Below are 17,924 nucleotides of genomic sequence, written 5' to 3' on the forward strand. Positions count from 1 at the left end.
CGCTGTTTTATTTAAGCGTTGAGGAGCACATTTCATCTTCGCACTACAATTTTTACCACTTGACTGTAGGGTACTTTATATGTATCTTTCACTGTGCGGAATATAGCTATCGTATAATCCAGGAAAATCTTTGGAACACCAGAAGATATGCATGTCCACAATGTCAGGAAAAAGAAAATGTTGGGACAAAGTTTGCTAATAAAAATTATCATGGCCAGTGAGGGGATCGAACCCACGACCTTCGCGTTATTAGCACGACGCTCTAACCAACTGAGCTAACCGGCCACAGTTATAGGTTTCCTTATAAATTTCTTTTACGTCACATAATACAGGTAATCGAAACGATAAAAAGAATTCCAGTACTGAAATCAAGGATGTTATAAAATAGAGGATCTGCCCATACAACAAAATTTTGAAGCCATACGTCACAGCTTTGCTACACCTACTCTGCACACTCCGAGCCACTAAGATCACAATGTTTCGAGCAAACAATCATGGTGGAAACGAGAGTAGCCAATCAGACGTGCCAGTTCGGACGATGCTCGGTTATGTTTTTGGCTTCATATAGTTCATATGATGATGCTACGTATGAGCAGATCCTCTAGTTTATAACGTCCTTGACTGAAATGGAGACGGAATTTAACACCTCGTAGATTTCCTCATAGTTCTTTACAACAGTTTCTTTCGTTTTGCTTCATTAAAATTTAGAAGTTTAACCCCGTACTACATAGCGATCTATATACTGTGTGAGCCAAACGGGAAAACCGCTGTGTATTTTCCTTACATGCACACTGGATCAAATATGGGTCTCTAGTGATTCGCCCTAGACATTTACTGCCGTCTCCCGGACATTTGGATTGGACGAAGGTAGTGCAATTTGGCGGGAGCAAGTAATGGAGAACATTGTTGTTAGAAACAAAGGCGAGTTTTCTTTGTTATTTTTTTGAAGAAATATCTTGAATTAGCCAAAATAAAAATAAATAAATAAATAAATAAACAAAACATGGCATGAAAGTTAAATCTGAAATGAGAAAAATATATTACTTTTGATAGTGGTTTTACGTTTTTGTATGAATAAAAAATCCATATCTTACACGTATGGCATTCCATGCATGCATACTACAACAAGAGTAAACAGTGTGCTCCATATTTGTCCTTTTATGCAGCTGGTGTCATATTTGCTATTTTACGTTTTGCACGTACCGAAAAAGAAAAAAAAATAATAATAAATGGGTTGCTTTTCAAACATCAGGTGGGAGGCTTGCCAACACTTTTCAGTTCTTACCTGTTTAGACTTGTATTAGTATAGAGAGAGTTTGGATTGTTCGAGCTAATTGGGCAAACAAACGGTTTCGTAAATGGCTTGAGGCACTTACAATAGGATTGAGAGACAAATAAACATCTTTTGACTAAAACCAGAGGGTAAAAGTGAAGGGGAACGCGGGGGGGCGTCCTCCCACCTCCAAAAATATATACACCGTCCTGCGTCCTCCCAGTTCTTAAAAAATAACAATGGGTAAAGATAGGTGGGGGGACGGCGTGAAGTCATGCTGCTAAGTACTTTCCGCTTACCTTTTCAGATTCACTTTTACTCGTGACTGAAAGTAGATCGAGTTGCGCGGACCTTCGTAAACTCAGGCTTGAAGTATCTGTTGTAAGCCCCTTCAAACCTAGTTTTTTATATTATTATTACATATTTATAATGCTAGGCGCTCTTTGCTGTTCTCAGCATTTTTTTGTCTTTTTCTCATCTTTCCAGTCTGAAAATGAACCCAGCAAGATTCGATATTAGAAAATGCATCGGCTACTGAAGACTCAGATTTGTCGGACGATGAGGAGTGGTGCATGCTAAACCAGATGAATATTTTGATTCCTCTTGATTCCAAGGAGGAACTCTTGTCCAACGTGAGAGCTGCTTCAAATAAACCTGATGCCAGTATCATCCCAGAAACGCCCTCTGAGAATTTTGAAGAAGATTCAGAACCTACGTGTCAACTTGTACGAACGCCATCGGTGGTTCCTCCAACAAGAAGTAAGAAGACACGTGACAAGAGAGATAAGCAAGTTGTGTCGAAAGAAGATATCTTCTTGCAGGGGCGGATCCAGGACGGACTTTTGGGGGGGGGGATTTAATACTGCTACTTAGAGCTACTTTTAAGAGTTCCAAGCTCTGGGATTGGTTTTATTTATATATAAAATAAGAAAGTTGCCTCTTCTGGGGGGGGGGGACGATCGCCTAGATGCCCCCCTGGATCCGCCCCTGTCTTCTTGTCTAGTATACCTGATGTTCAGTTTAAAGGTGACATAAGTTTCCCTGCATTGTTTCAAGTAATACATAGCGAGACGTGATTTTCTATAATCAATCAAGCGTCCCAAAGTATAGTGCTATTTCGTCTTCACTCTAGTATCTTTACTAAAACAGGAAGTGGTAGAAATCGACTACCACTTCCGGTCTCAATAAATGTTAATTGTGAATATATCACGCCATACAAGCCAATATCCTTCAGGTAGTGTAAACGTGTCACTGCTACTTGATTTATAATGTGTAGTCGTATTGAGTTTGGTGGGCAAGCACGCAATTGCTTCTTCCATCTCTCTCTCTCTCTCTCTCTCTCTCTCTCTCTCTCTCTCTATATATATATATATATATATATATATATATATATATATATATATATATATATACAGTGAAACCTCTACTAACGGACACCTCTATATAGCGGACACCTCCCGTAACGGACATATTTTATAATCCCCAAACACTGTAATAGGATAAAACATATTGGCAAACCTCTCTCAAGCGGACACTCTTTAGTACGGACACGGACAGTCTTTTCTGTCCTTTATAAGTATTATTTACCTCCGTATTACGGACACTTTCTCTATAAATAAGTTGAAAAGAATTGTAAAAATACATTTTTAGTAATTCATACATGTGTCACCAAGGAAGCATTGTGACATTTTGTCTCCTCAACTGTCTACTCAGCAATCCAGGCGAAGAGTTTCTGTTTGACAACACTCTCATGTCCTTTGCTTGCATTCCACTCCCACCCGAGCTGTTTTAAACACAAAAGTGATTGACAGTTGCCCGCCGTTTTGGGATGACACGTTATTCTACTGTCCCACTGGAATCTCTAACCAAGCAGAAGACAAGTTCGGTAGTTTTTGCCCGCGGGTACGCATATTGTCACAAAAAAGACACTACTGGACTGCAATTAACCCACAAATTAAAGCGACATACTAAAAACGTAGTAAGTAGTGATAAGTGTAAAGTGCAGAGAACTATAACATCTTATTTCCATCTTGTGCCTCGAACATAGAGTATTGGACAGCAGAGGACAACACAGGTACAGTAACATTTTGGTAATATTCGTGAATACATGATTCATCCAAAAATATTGTTACTAATTGCATATTACCTTCTTTACTAATTTACGTAAGAAAATATTAAAACCTCTCTAAGGCGGACACCTCTCCAGAGCGGACAATTATTGATTCCCCACGGCTGTCCGCTTTAGAGAGGTTTCACTGTATATATATATATATATATACAGTGGCGGATCCAAGGGTGCTATAGGGCTATAGCCCCCTCCTTGACGCTCAGATATACACTGGATAAAATGGGCTTCAATCCTGCTTTACACCGAATAAAACGGCAAACGGCAAAATATGGTTCCCTTGATCATATCCTGGATCCGCCCCTGTATATATATATATAGGGTGGTAGGTAATTCCACCGAAAACTTTGGGAGGCGATTCCTCATACGAAATGAAAGAGAAAATTTCTAATAAACATGGGCCGATAAATGTCTCCTTTCAGAGTTATGATCCATTGAAAATTCGAAAACTCACTTTTCAAAACTCCCTAACTTTAGAAACTATAGGACATATTCCAAGCGGTTTAAGGAATTACACAGGAACTAGTATATGTTCTGTCTAAATATCCATGATTTACCATCCTTTGTTATCGGTGAAAGGAACTGTAAAAAGGAAGTTGAGGTATAGGGATACTCCTTTAAGTACTAATAGTGCTTTCGTTTCGCTGGTACCGGTGAATTCTGAAACATGGTTATTTAGATAGAGCGTATACCAGTTCCTGTGTAATTCCTTAAACCGCCTGGGATAGGCCCTATAGTTTCTAAGTCAGGACATTTTGAAACGTAATATTTCGAATTTTCTGTAGTTCATAACCCTGAAAGTAGTCGTTTTCTGACCCATTAGAACTTTTATTAGAACTTTTTCTTTCATCTTGTATAAGGAACCGCCTCCAACTTTTCGGTGTTGTTACCTATCACCCTGTATATATATGGCTTATAGATAGATAATTTTTGATGCCTCATATGTGGGTGATTCTCTCTCCCTGCAAAAATATTCAACTCGCACACTGATTTTCTAAATATAACTTTATCACTCAAAGTTGTTTCACTAGATCTTTAGCCTGTAAGGTTTATTAAGAACCCTTGCTATTTACTGTCAATTTACACAGAAAATCATATATCTTTAATTTTTTTTAAAAAAATATATATTTTAGTTAACGTTTTAATATCGTAGTTTTAATATAACAGAAAAAAAAATCCCAGAATAGAATTTTACAGAAGGTTTAATAAGGCGAAATTGTCCTTTTTGTATAACACAGGGTCGTGCCGTGGAAAATCAGCGCCCGGGGCGAAAGTATACGACGGCGCCCCCATACATATATTCCAAGTAATTTTTCCTTTCTTTTGCCCCTTTTTCTAACGATTTTTTCGCCCCTCTTACTTCGGGGCCCGGGGCCGCCGCCCCGCTCGCCCCCCCGGCACGGCCCTGGTATAACACGTGACTACAGCTTCAGGACAACAGCTCAATGGTGTAGCGCACACTTTTGCTGCTTAGCGGTACCTGGTTCAATGTCAGATCGTGAGTTTGTTGCTTTCAGCGTCGTGTCCGTGCGTTTTCTCGAACTTCTGTCATTCCCTACTACATTTTCATTCCACTCATTTTTTTTATGACCATTCATTTTGATTAACTACCCGTCTCCTCTAGCCTAAAGGGTATAAACATGACATGTAAAACTGGAAGATTCCATTTCTAATTACAAATTATTTTTACTTCTTTTTAGATTAGAAAAAAACCCACTTCTACATTTTAAAAAAATGCTTTTCAAGAGGTTCATAAAAAACACTCATTGCATTTTCTTATCCAGACGTTCTATTTATTTTAGAACCATAATTCCACATTTTATCATTAAGTATAACTAAAAATCACGTCGCCCGGACAGGGACTCGAACCCTGGACCGTTAGGTTAAAAGCCTAACGCTCTACCGACTGAGCTATCCGGGCTCATACTCGTATGAACGGAACACGATTCTTTCTGGTTTCCCTTCTCTCTCTCTCTCTCTCTCTCTCTCTCTCTCTCTCTCTCTCTCTCTCTCCCCTCTCTCTCTCTCTCTCTCTCTCTCTCTCTCTCTCTATATATATATATATATATATATATATATATATATATATATATATATATATATATATATATATATATGTGTGTGTGCATTTTTTCTTTCTTGCTTTGTAATAATCGTTGTCATGTAATAACTGGCTCTTCACAACAGAATTTCCGCTGTTTTAGCATTGAAAGGGACAGTCATTTATTGCAACGTCACTTTCTACATCAATGACCCCAAGAAACGAGGATTCAAGGTTTCGTTCTTGTTATGATATCAGTGGTTGCTCTAGAGATAGGTTATCGCGAAGAACTTAGAGATTAGAAAATTCATTCAAAAAAATCTAATCAATTTTGAAGCTGTTTAGATTAGAAGTTCTAACTTATCATTGTCTCATTAGAAAATTATTTTCCTCCGTGAGTAGCATATAGAATATTCAGTGGCGGTTCTTGAGGGAAATCACAAGAACGGTAAGAATGTTATTGCTACAAAACAAAGATGAGAAAATTTAATATTAACCTCAGAAAGCTGTGTAAAGAATTAATACGTATATTCTTCCAAGACCTGCCATTGTAAATAAATTTTCACAACTGTCTTATTTAAGTGTGAAACTACTACATTCCTAATTTTTTGCCATCGGGTAAGTCACAAAACCATAGATGTGTTGTATGTTGTATTTACCTCGAATTCTTGTTCAATTATTGAGGTTGAACTCAGTTACGCATGAATTTCAAATCAGGGAGTTCGGACATTTGCCGCACGAGAAAGGAAACCCTCATCAGACACCGATATACATGGATTACAATACAATAGGACTGTCGTCAGGCCCATAGACAGCCCAAAAATGTAGAGGGGCGGTGCTCCCCCTAAATGACGCCCCTGGTATATTTACATGTATATTAGTACAGTACTTTTATTTTTAAAAAGGTTTCATTCACACTACCTAAATTGCGACGAGAAACTCATAACGGGAAACAGTTCCACTTTTTCTTTCTTTTCTTTTCTTTTCTTTTTCTTTTTTTTCGTTAAATCAAATGTATGAAAACAGACACTTACGAACGCTTATTTCCACACCTGTCGTATTGTGATGATTCATCGAACAGCGAAGTTATTCTGCATTGCAGTTTTTATCTTCATAGCCTCCTTAGCTCAGTGGTTAGAGCACTGGTCTTGTAAACCAGGGGTCGTGAGTTCGATCCTCACAGGGGGCTGGAGGGTGCTATTTTTGTTTTAAGTTCTTTTTGTACATATATACATAATTATGTATATATAATAGTGTTAACAATTAATGAAAAGTTTTACGGACTAAGATTAAAAGTTAAATAAAAGAAAATATAATTGATAAAATTTATATCAGATAAAAATAACCGTTAAAATTGAAAGTAACTTCAAACTTGATTGAAATTAAGTGTCACTATAATATAGTGAGAATCGTCTTTGAGTTGTAAAACAATGATTAAGCGCATAGAAAAATGAATAGATAATTACAGAAAGTTAATTGTTCTTAATCAAAACTGATAATTAATTTTTAAAAACTAAAAGGTCATAAAAATGAGAAAAGTAATAACAATTATATATATATATATATATATATACAGTGGCGGATCCAGAATATGATCAAGGGAGGGGCTAAACTATAGTTTGCCGTTTTATCCAGTGTAAAGCAGCATTGAAGCCCTTTTTATCCAGTGTATATCTGACCGTCAAGGGGGGAGGGCTATAGCCCCCCCTTAGATCCGCCCTTATATATATATATATATATATATATATATATATATATATATATATAAAAGCAATTTTACAAGTTATTTACATTGAATCTCCAATGTAGGATGTTAATGAATCAAATTTTAAAGTTATGAAAGATACATAATAGAACGTAATAGAATCATATCGTATATGAGTATACATAACGACACCACTTTTAGTTTCTTTGAGGGAGTGGACGAAATAGAGGGACAGAGAAATATTGGGGCAGAGCTATACTCTTCCAAAAGTCCTGCAAAACAGTAAAAAGCTGTAGCTTTGTAACCATTTATTGTATTTGTACAAAACTTTTAGTGGCCTTGTAAGAAAGTTTGAAATTTTGTTTCCAAGCATTTTTTCAACGCCAAATCTCCAGCTGAGCACCATTTACGTCCAAACATTGCTGAAATCTTTTCGGGAATCCAAGAATGGCATTTCGACGTTCATTGAAACTGCACACTACACATTTAATTTTGGAGAATCACGAATATGTGTCTCAGTCTCAAATTTGTGTGGATTCTCAATTCCCCAGATTCTACAATTGTGTCGGTTTACCTTACCAGACACATGAAACGTGGATTCATCTGAGAATAGTAACTTTGAAAGAAGTCCTGGATCACTGTTCAACCGTGCAAGCATCGTTTCACAAAACTAACTTCTTATGTCACAATCTTCTTCCGTCAATTTCCGTACAAGTTTCAACTTGTAAGGCTATTTATTTTCTTACGAATGATATTGTGTAGCGTTGTCATTGGCACTCGCAGCTCCAAGGATCTGTGTTTCAACGATTTCTTTGGACTTCACAATACGCTTTCTTGCACGGACTGAATCACATCAAAACTGGTTGTTGGGCTTCCGCTACGAGGCAAGTCCAAGACACTTCTGGTAGCTAGGAACTTATCGTACCATCTCTTGATACTTGAACCTGCAGGTGGTTGTTTTTGTTTCTGATATTTTTGTCGGAATTTTCTTCTCACCAAAACATTGGATTTTAACTCACAAAACCACGCCACACACTGTGCTTTCTCTTGAGTAGACGCCATCTTTGTCACGTGATTTGCGGTTATGACGTCAACGTTTACATCCGCTCATTGTTGCCAATAAAATGTTTAACATTTCCACTAAACATTACAAACAAAATACAAAATTGTAAGTAGTACTTTCAAAGTTACAGCTTTTTACTTTTCTGCAGGACTTTTGTAAGACTCTGTAGTGTACAAGGTATCCGGCTCAGAGCTTCAACATTACAAAACAGTATAACTTTAGTTACACTTAATTTTAAATGAAATTCTTTGTTTGTATGAAACGGTTAACTTTAGCCATTTTCGAGAACTGTCAGTACTTCGAGTTGATGTGACGCGCGTGTGCATGCAACGCATACATTGCAAGATGGAATGGACAGTTGAGCATAAAGTAGGGTTGCCATTCATTCCGAAAAATCGGAGACCGTCACGGAATCGAGATCTGTGTCCCGGCATCCCGAAAATATTTCTCGGGACGCTTAAATGTCCCGGATTTCAGCGAAGAAGAAAGGAAGGGAATATTGTAGTTTTTTCACAGGATCAGGTATGACAGATAATACATAATTGAATCATTGAGTTCAAAAACCAGTCATTTTCATCGAAACTAATTTTACAGGAGAAACAAAAAACAAAATAAGTCAATATGCATCTGACATATAGGGCTGGTTTCACTTTTTTTTTTTTTTTTACTTAGATTATGGCTGTTTTCATAATATTCCACCACTTTGATGTCGTAATAACTCGTTTTGTTTTATTAAAAAACAAAATTAAAAATTGGAGATGACTTGTTTTCGTTCAAAACTGGAAAATATGCTTTACATTATGTTAAACAAATAAAAATATTATTCACTCTTCATTTACAGCTTGGAATAAATGTATTACATGCAACAGATTACATGGATATGGTTATGTCACGCACTGTAATAGTATTAACAGTTCACGGATAGCTAAATAAGTCTATAAGGTCAGACATCCTTTTGGATCATGATTGTAACAGGTAGCAAACTAATAGTGTAGATTTAGAAATCCACTTCTGGATCATGACAATGTGTGGTGAGCCACAGACAAATTTCTTCATAGAAAGGCAAAATCTGACGTGGGATGAATTTGAGCACTTTCTCAATGTCTGTAATTTTCTTCTGGTTTATGTGTACTTTTTCAAAATATGCTTCCTTTACTGGTATTGGAGCTACTTTCAGGGTACTTTTTTAAACAGAACAAACCTGAACGTACATAAACCACGAATGAGATGAGATACTTCAACTTCACCAGGACTCAAGCTTTTGTAACTAAAACTGATTAATTAGGCATCTGAAATTGCTGTTTCTCATTTCTTATTTTTTTATAGGAGTTTGTTGATAATGCAGTTTGTTATAATACTCCTTTGAAATCAAGTATCATTTAGTCTCATCTCGGGCCGCGGCGGCTCAGTGGTAGAGCGTTCACCTTAGGTTCTTGGGGTCCCGGGTTCGATCCCAGCCGCCGCCCAATGAACTTTGTGGTGGACAAACATCATGTGCGTGGGTTTCCTCCGGGTCCTCCCACTTTCTTCATTCCACCATTTCATTCATTACTCATCATCACCGTCTCCTTTAGCCTAACCGGGATAACCATGGGACGTAAAACTTAAAGATTTCATTTCATTTTTTACAGTGAACTTCTGTGATATCGTTGATGATTCTATCAGTGTGGCATATTGTTGAGGCATGTATATTCGAATTTTCCTTAGATTTTTCTCTTCAGAATCCCAAAATCACGACCAGAAGGGTAGAATGAATGCCCACGAAGTGGGAGAAAGTGGTGAGTTAGAGACATTAAAAACCTCACAACTGTGTGATTTCTATTCTGTCGAATGAGGCGCCACCTGGCGGCATATTTCCAAGTTTAGTTCGAGAACAAATCATCTCCGGGATATTGAATATTTTCAGACTAAATGGAAATTTCAACGTACAATATTTTCTAAAACCAGTGAGAGAAGATGTGTGTGTGGGTGGGTGTGTGTGTCTACATCAGTTGAGTTGGAAAGTCCGATAATTTCAATTTGGTACAAATGTAGAGATGACTGGTTTTCGAACTCATCGATTCAATTATTCTCTTAACAGAAATAAAGTAAAATTTCACCAAAAAAAGTTCTTTTAAAACAAACGTCGCTAGAACATATTGCCAATGAATTAACCGTTCTAAAATATACTACTACTACTACTACTACTACTACTACTACTACTACTACTACTACTACTACTACTACTACTACTACTACTACTACTACTACTAATAATAATAATAATAATAATAATAATAATAATAATAATAATAATAATAATAAAACACGAACAGACAAAACGTGTGAAGGGAAACATCATACTTTGAATGAGTTAAAACAAACTCTGGAAGCCACAAAATGTAACAGATTCTGGGAAATCATTTTAAAAAAATGCTTAACAGGGAGAAGGCGGTAAATCATCTGCTTACGTTTGCTTGCCTAGGGAGGTGAAGGTCTACTAGAATGACTAAAAATGTGATTACGTAATATTTAACTCCATCTAACGGAAGCAAGTAAATTAGTATATAACACTTCTTTTCATTTTAAGCATTTCAAAGATTCTCGTAATTTAGTACCGTTCCGGATTTTCATTTTTGAAATACGGTAACCCTAGTATAAAGTGTTCTGCGTTAAGTGGAAAAAAACAAATCTATGAAGCTTGTTCAACGTACTTTTCGGTATGAAATCAATCTTGAACATCACGACAATGTTCCTTTCTGAGTAGGCTATTAAGTGGGATAATCAACTGAGTGAAAGTGGAAATCTTGTGTCGATGCACGGGAAATTTGCGAAGCGTAAGGTATCAGTAGAAAACATGGAAGTGATTCACAAGAAGTCCAAGAAAATCAATCAGAAGTGCAAGTTTAGAGCTCAATATTCTTCGATCTACTGTCCACGACGTTGTACATCAACTAATTTATCCTGATGATAAACCTAAAAGACATATTTTTTTCAGGCAAAATGTTAACCGAAGTTGATAACAAGAATGCTTTTCTGATGAAGCTACATTTCACACGTGAGGCAAACTTAACAAATGTATTTGCCACATTTGGGGGAGTGAAAATCCTCATTAATTTAGTGAAGTTATCAGAAACTCGCCAAAAATTAATGTGTGGTGTGGGTCAATGAGACATAAGATAATAAGCCCGTTCTTTTTTGCTGAATAAACAGTGACAGAAACGAATTGTTTAAACATGCTCCAACATTACGCTGTGCCTCAAATACCTCCAGAAACCATTTTCTAACAAGATGGAGCCCCGACACATTTTGCTATCATTGTCTATGAGTATTTCCCTAGAAGATGGATAGGAAGAAAATCTGAATCAATTGTTTGGTCTCCATGCTCGCCAGACCTTTCCCTCTAGAGATTTTCTTCTGGGAATTTATCAAGGTTCAAGTCTACAGTATTCCTGTCGACAACTTCTAAGATCTGTCAGTCGACTGACAATGTGTCACCTGAAATGTCAATGAATACCTAGACGGAATTGAAATATCGGTTTGACATCTGCTATGCCACTAGGGGGAAAAAAGGGGCTTATATCGAGTGTGTGAAGTGCTGGTACTGGAACAAAAAAAAAAAAAAAAAAAAAAAGCGTGAGTTTTTCTATCCATATGAACATTTTGCTAATAAAATTTTGCTTCTGTGAAAAATTATTATCTTTAGTAAAGATCTAAGCCTTACACGTATTTCTGTGTACTGAAAAATCATTTTGAAATATTGCTTGACCGAACTTATAACATGTCTGGGGGGCAGACTATGGCACCAGGGGTGCGCTCGCCCTTCCCGCTTTCTGCCACCATCACTGTTCCAAAATATTATTAAGAGGCAGCACTATAAAAAAGCAGTACAAATATGTTTTATATAACATATAACTACGTATGCATGAACATCATATACAAAACCTGTAAATCGAATTGTTGGTTCAGGTTTTTCATGACTTGACATGATAGTGCCACTCCTGGAACTCTTCTCCTAAAGTCTGCTGGAATTACATTTATGTTTTTGTTGTCTTCCCACCACGTTTGTAGCATGAAAGCACGTTACTCCCTTGTTAATTTCCGGTTCATTCAACATTTGTAGCTCAGTAAACAACTCTTTTTTAAAAAGTACATGCTAAGACATGGTTACCAGTCCCAGCCACACTAAGACACATAGAAGTACCAGTTCTAGTCTTAAAAAATACTCTTACTTCCCTTTTCTTCCTTACTTATTTTGGGGGAAGCGACTTTGTGGCTACTCTGTATATACATCCAGCATTGACTGTTTATCTGGATACGTCCTTATAACTTTTAAACTAGTAAACAAAAAACGGTAACATTGTATATTATGGAAATATCGGCAGGGGGACATTATTTGGCACACGCTGTGATACTTCAAGGTTAACTGTGTTACCGGTACCAACCCATGAAAAAGCTTTATGTTTTCATATGGCACTATAGAAGATTATTCCACATTTCAAATCTACTTATAAAAACAGAACATGAAATGGGTCTACACTTGTTATTCAGTGTTTTAAACTAAGGTTACTACAGTATCATAACCATCGAGTTCTATAACAGTAATAACACACATAGACTCTTTGAAATATTTCAGTTTCACGTCCCACAATTATGCCCTTAGAGTAAGGGAGACGATGATTAAAGCAAGTGAATGATGGTGGAATAAGAAAGTGGGAGGAAACGGGAGTACCTCAAGAAAACCCACGGACACGATATTGTCCACCACAAACTTACTTGGCCGGGGATTGAACTAACGATCCCACCTACCAGAAGTGAACGCTCTGCCACTGAGCCACGATGCCCCCCCCCCAATAATGCAATTGAAACGGATGATGATGCACATTGAAAGTACCTTAAATACTACTATGGTCTAATACTATGGTCATCATATGACGTATCTCGCACAAGTAGAAACAAAGTTTCCAAGAATTTAAAATTTGACGTTTTTCAAAGGACTTTTTCGAAAAATTGTTTAAATAAATATCCCATCCAATTATGTACAGCTCACAGATGACGAGAAGAACCCTAAAACAGGGGAAGCGGGGAAAGGTCAACGACACGGTCAAGTCCATTTTTGAGGTGAGGCTTATACTTAGATGTCTGCTACTCCGGGTAGTTATCTGTGTGCCATTACGTGGTGTCATTTGAAACCCCCGTGCGAAAAGTGAGCGAGCCCATACCTACGTCACACTACTTCTGCTAGGGTTCTTCTCGTCATCCGTGAGCTGTACTTGGTTCTCAATACACCAAAGGATTATAATGCCGTTTACAGTAATTTGATATCTCGAACTATTTGCGGGATATGAAAAAATTGGTAAAATGTATTATATTGTTTAAAATAGTGTATTTGTGGGAAATTTTTAAAGCATTTTTTAAAATTTCCCTTTTCTCTATAACATTACAACATTACAGTTTGGTAGACGTAACTACAATAAGTTCTGGAAATTACAAAATTTTAAGCATTGTTGCAAACTTCAACACTTTTTACCATATCTCCAGAACGGTTTGAGATATCAAATTGCTGTAAATAGCATTGCGATCTTCACAGCTATTGAAAACCATCTATACAATAAGATGAGGTACTTATCTAAGATTTTTTTTTAAATGAAGGCTTTTGAAAAAAAATACAAAATTTCAACTCGTTGTAACTTTGTTCGTATTCATTCTAAATCTCTCATATCATGATCATAGTGTTAGACACTAAAGCTCTTTAGAAGTGTTTTGCCCTGTCTGTCTCATTCACGTTATTACTGAAGTAGAGGTCTAAAAAAATGGATGTTTATGACATTGTAGCGTCCTTAGTTTGCAATCTGCATAACAAGTGGTATTATATGCTTTCCTTTTAAACGTAAGTTTAAAATATGTAAAACGGATAGTGCTATTCGAAAGAAAGACAACTTTATGTTGGGTTTGCAACAATGCTAATCTTGTAGTATCACATAGTATGCCAAATAATGTCACCTTGACGATATTTTCACGGTTCAAAATTTCAGTGTCTTTTGTCCATTAGTTTAAAAGTTACAAAAGCATATCAAGATAAATTGCTAATATGGTTTCTATTTTTCGATACTACATTCCTGTTGAATCCCGACCTCCCTTGCTTTGGTTACTGCCATCACAACACTAGCTAGATATATCTGAACTGACCATAATGACCAAAAGATTAATATAAGGAAAGTTTCCATATATTCAATATTAGTTTTAATATATCTATATCTATATCTATATCTATATCTATATCTATATCTATATCTATATCTATATCTATATCTATATCTATATCTATATCTATATCTGTATCTATATCTATATCTTCGTATCTATATCTGTATCTATATCTATGAGGTTCGGACGTGGAATGATTTTTGTCATTTCACTTTGACGGTGCAACTTACGGGAGGGGAGAGGAAGAGATATAGAAAAAAATAAAAGTGAAAGTGACTACGTTTGTGACTTAATAACTCTTGAACCATCCGACAATCGCGATGAAAATTTTAACATAAATGAGGTTTGAGCCTAGGAGTATTTTTATTTTATAGGCCTATACAGGCATGGATCTAAGGGGAGGCTATAGGGGCTATAGCCCCCCTTGATCATATCCTGGATCCGCCACTGTATATATATAACTCTTGAACCACTAGACTAATTTCGATCGAATTTGCCATATAGATGAGGTTCGGGCCTGGAATGCTTTCTGTCATTTTTCTTTGACGGTGAAACTTAGGGAAGAGGAAGGGGAAGATATTTTAAAAGGATCGAAAATGACCGATATTAGTGTCGAATCCATAGTTTTCGGGGTCGCTGAAGTGAACAGTGACATTTCCGATGCCGTTTAATCCAAATTCAGCCGCATTTGGCGTGGGAAACTGGGGTTCGATTCCTGGTGGGAGCACGTGTGGTTGGGATTCCAGGATACACAGTAGGTCCCGTCTCATATAGCCTCGCTGCTGGAAGGGACGTTAAACTCAAAATGAACTCAACTCCAAATTCAGCCCTGCAACTTGGGAACAGAGTTGGCGTGGGTCAATGAAAACTTGACCCACAACCCACGACCCACTGACCCAAAACCCGCCATGACCCACTCTGACCCACCACCCACCGTGACCCACTCTGACCCATCACCCACCGTGACCCACCATGACCCACCACCCACCGTGACCCACTGTGACCCACCATGACCCACCACCCACCATGAACCACTCTTATTCACTTTGACCTACTCTGACTCACCAAAATCCATCGTCATCAACTCTGAACACGATCCACGGCCTCTTCTAAACTGACTAAAGAGTTTACACTTGTAATAAAACAAGACTGTGAAATTGTCACTAATTGGAGTTTGAATTTCTAGTCAATCGCTCAAGCACCACTCTGTTACAATAACAGTGGATCTGACCTAAGGTATAAAATGGTAAAGTGTTTGTCAGTGAGGAAATTGAAACAGTTCGAGGTGGGGGGAAATTAGTGTGTGCCTAAAATATACTTGTACTAAGAGAGTATTCTTTCAAGTGTTAATTTCTGAACGAATTCCACAAGAAACTTCTATTCGCAAGAAAATACCCCTATACAATATGGAAAAGGTTATGGTTTTTCAGTTTACAATATTTTTCTCACAAAAGCCTTGAAAAATCAGTTGTTCATACGGTATAAAGGTGCTCGGTTACCCTCTGTGAGAGCATCTCCATAAATTATGCTCATAATTGTAATTTGTTTAATCACTAAAACACCATGTTAAATTTAAGTTACAAATATGCATAATTGCAATTATTATGAATATTTATTCAAAGTAGTTTACCTAAAGCAAAGAAGAGACTTACTAAAAATTAGATACAAAGTTGAATAACACAAATAAGCCATTAGTAATACAAGTATACATTTTCCGTAACACGTAATTTTCCACATTAAAACAAATCTGAAATCGGATTTATTTCCTGTTGGTAACTTTTTGGCGGTAAATCATCCGCAGTGGAATGATGTCCATCCTTCAGCCAAGAAATAACTAGCTCGTCTACTTTGAGCTTGTCTAGCGGTGGGCCATTAACATTGATGAGCAACAAGCTAGGAAATGTTTGAGCACTTAGTGTATTTCTAATATTAGTCATCTGTAAATTCATAAGGGGGAATTCCCGTTCGCACTCTGTCGTGGAAATTGATAATATTTCTACCAGATTTCTGCAACTTCTCATCGACAATGTACTTGTTAGACTTAAGTAAGTCTGATAACGATTTTTCTTGGTTAGGTTTGAAATACTCAGCAAGAAGTATCATCTCTCTATCACCATACAACATCTTTTCCATATCGACCATGTCAGTTGGTAATGTCGACCCATGTAGAACAGAAACTTCATCTACCACGCCTTTGATAGGGAATCTTGTGAATAAATTATCAATTAAAGCCTGATAAACTGATGATTTCTTATTTGTTTATAAATTTAATTTTTGTAATTACACATGAAGATTTGATACCATTACCAAGTTCCCTCCCCCGTCTAGAAAGCGAAAGGGAACGAGTTTCCTGGAAAGTGTTCAGAGTTGAATGATAATTTCCCTCCTTCTTCCCCTTCAATTACCACACTGCTGTTTGCCATGTGCCAAATTACGATGAATTTCAATTAAATTATCATAGTATAATTATTTCCTTGTTGAATTATCAATACTTTTCAGTGGAAAAAAAGATGAAATTTCAAAGTTCCAAATCAAAGTAAGTAGACCAACGTAAAGGGAGAAAAAGTGTAAAATTTTCCATACAATTATGCGTACAATCCAAACTTCAAATTTCCGTGTAATTAAGCTTACAGTACAAATTGTATGCCTATTTTTCGCACAACTTTATGGGTTGACTGCCCTGTGCTGTAAGCGCTCCAAATAATAAACATAAGCTTCAGCAACTTATTATAGCAGAAAGCAATGAATATATGAAGCCAAGCACTGTATTTTTTGTTTCTAATTTTTTTCTTAAATATCATCGATCGTTTTCGATCATTTTTACAAACCAACTCACTACCAATTTTCCATATATAGAAAGTTCCCCCCCACATAAAGGAAAATTTAAAAAAATGCTAAGACACACACTGTTTATTTTCAATAAAGAGTTAATACACTGAATTTCATCGCCGTAAGTTTAACGGCTTGCGAGATACTCATTTTTTTTCGCAAAAATTCGGATCCTCACTACCTCCTTAGGATAATATGCATTATAATAAAAGCAATATAACATCCCAATTTGGATTAAGGCCTAACTATATACCAAAAATAATTTCATTTGATTTTGCAATTTTACCGTGATGATCAGGCACACATAGTTACATTCAGTTTTTTAATATAATAAATTATATATTACAGTGATTCAAAAATGTATTTTTTCCAGTAGTTAGCTCTAAAAACTCACAGGTCTCGAAAGCCAAGTAGTAGTGTAAGTCCTATTGCTATTATTACTATTAAAAATATCAATATCCAAAAGTGCCTGAAGTTCTTTTTTCACTTGGTTAAATATACTCACCTCAGGTAAGTAGACAGAAACAAGTGGAAAAGGAAGGGAAATAAAGGTCTTGAAAGTAAAACGAAGACAAATTTACCAGTCTTCAGAAGATACTGTCTACAATGCAGTGAGCAGAGAGGGTCGGTAGATCATATTGAGTCGGTGGGTCGCAGTGGGTCACGGTGGGTGGTGGGTCGCAGTGGGTCATGGTGGGTGGT

The 17,924-nt window shown here is 36.8% G+C and overlaps 3 non-coding genes across 3 annotated transcripts; 1 reads left to right on the top strand and 2 right to left on the bottom strand.

Moving 5' to 3' along the window:
- Positions 1-211: 211 nt before the first annotated feature.
- TRNAI-AAU (transfer RNA isoleucine (anticodon AAU)) lies at positions 212-285 on the bottom strand. Its single transcript has one exon. It is a non-coding gene; the product is annotated as a tRNA-Ile (tRNA).
- A 4,961-nt stretch (positions 286-5,246) lies between these two features.
- TRNAK-UUU (transfer RNA lysine (anticodon UUU)) lies at positions 5,247-5,319 on the bottom strand. Its single transcript has one exon. It is a non-coding gene; the product is annotated as a tRNA-Lys (tRNA).
- Positions 5,320-6,555: 1,236 nt separating this feature from the next.
- On the top strand, positions 6,556-6,628 carry TRNAT-UGU (transfer RNA threonine (anticodon UGU)). The gene has a single exon. It is a non-coding gene; the product is annotated as a tRNA-Thr (tRNA).
- Positions 6,629-17,924: the final 11,296 nt, after the last annotated feature.

The sequence above is a fragment of the Thermobia domestica genome, chromosome 15 (genome assembly GCF_964235325.1).
Source record: "Thermobia domestica chromosome 15, izTheDome1.hap1.1, whole genome shotgun sequence".
NCBI lineage: Eukaryota > Metazoa > Arthropoda > Insecta > Zygentoma > Lepismatidae > Thermobia > Thermobia domestica.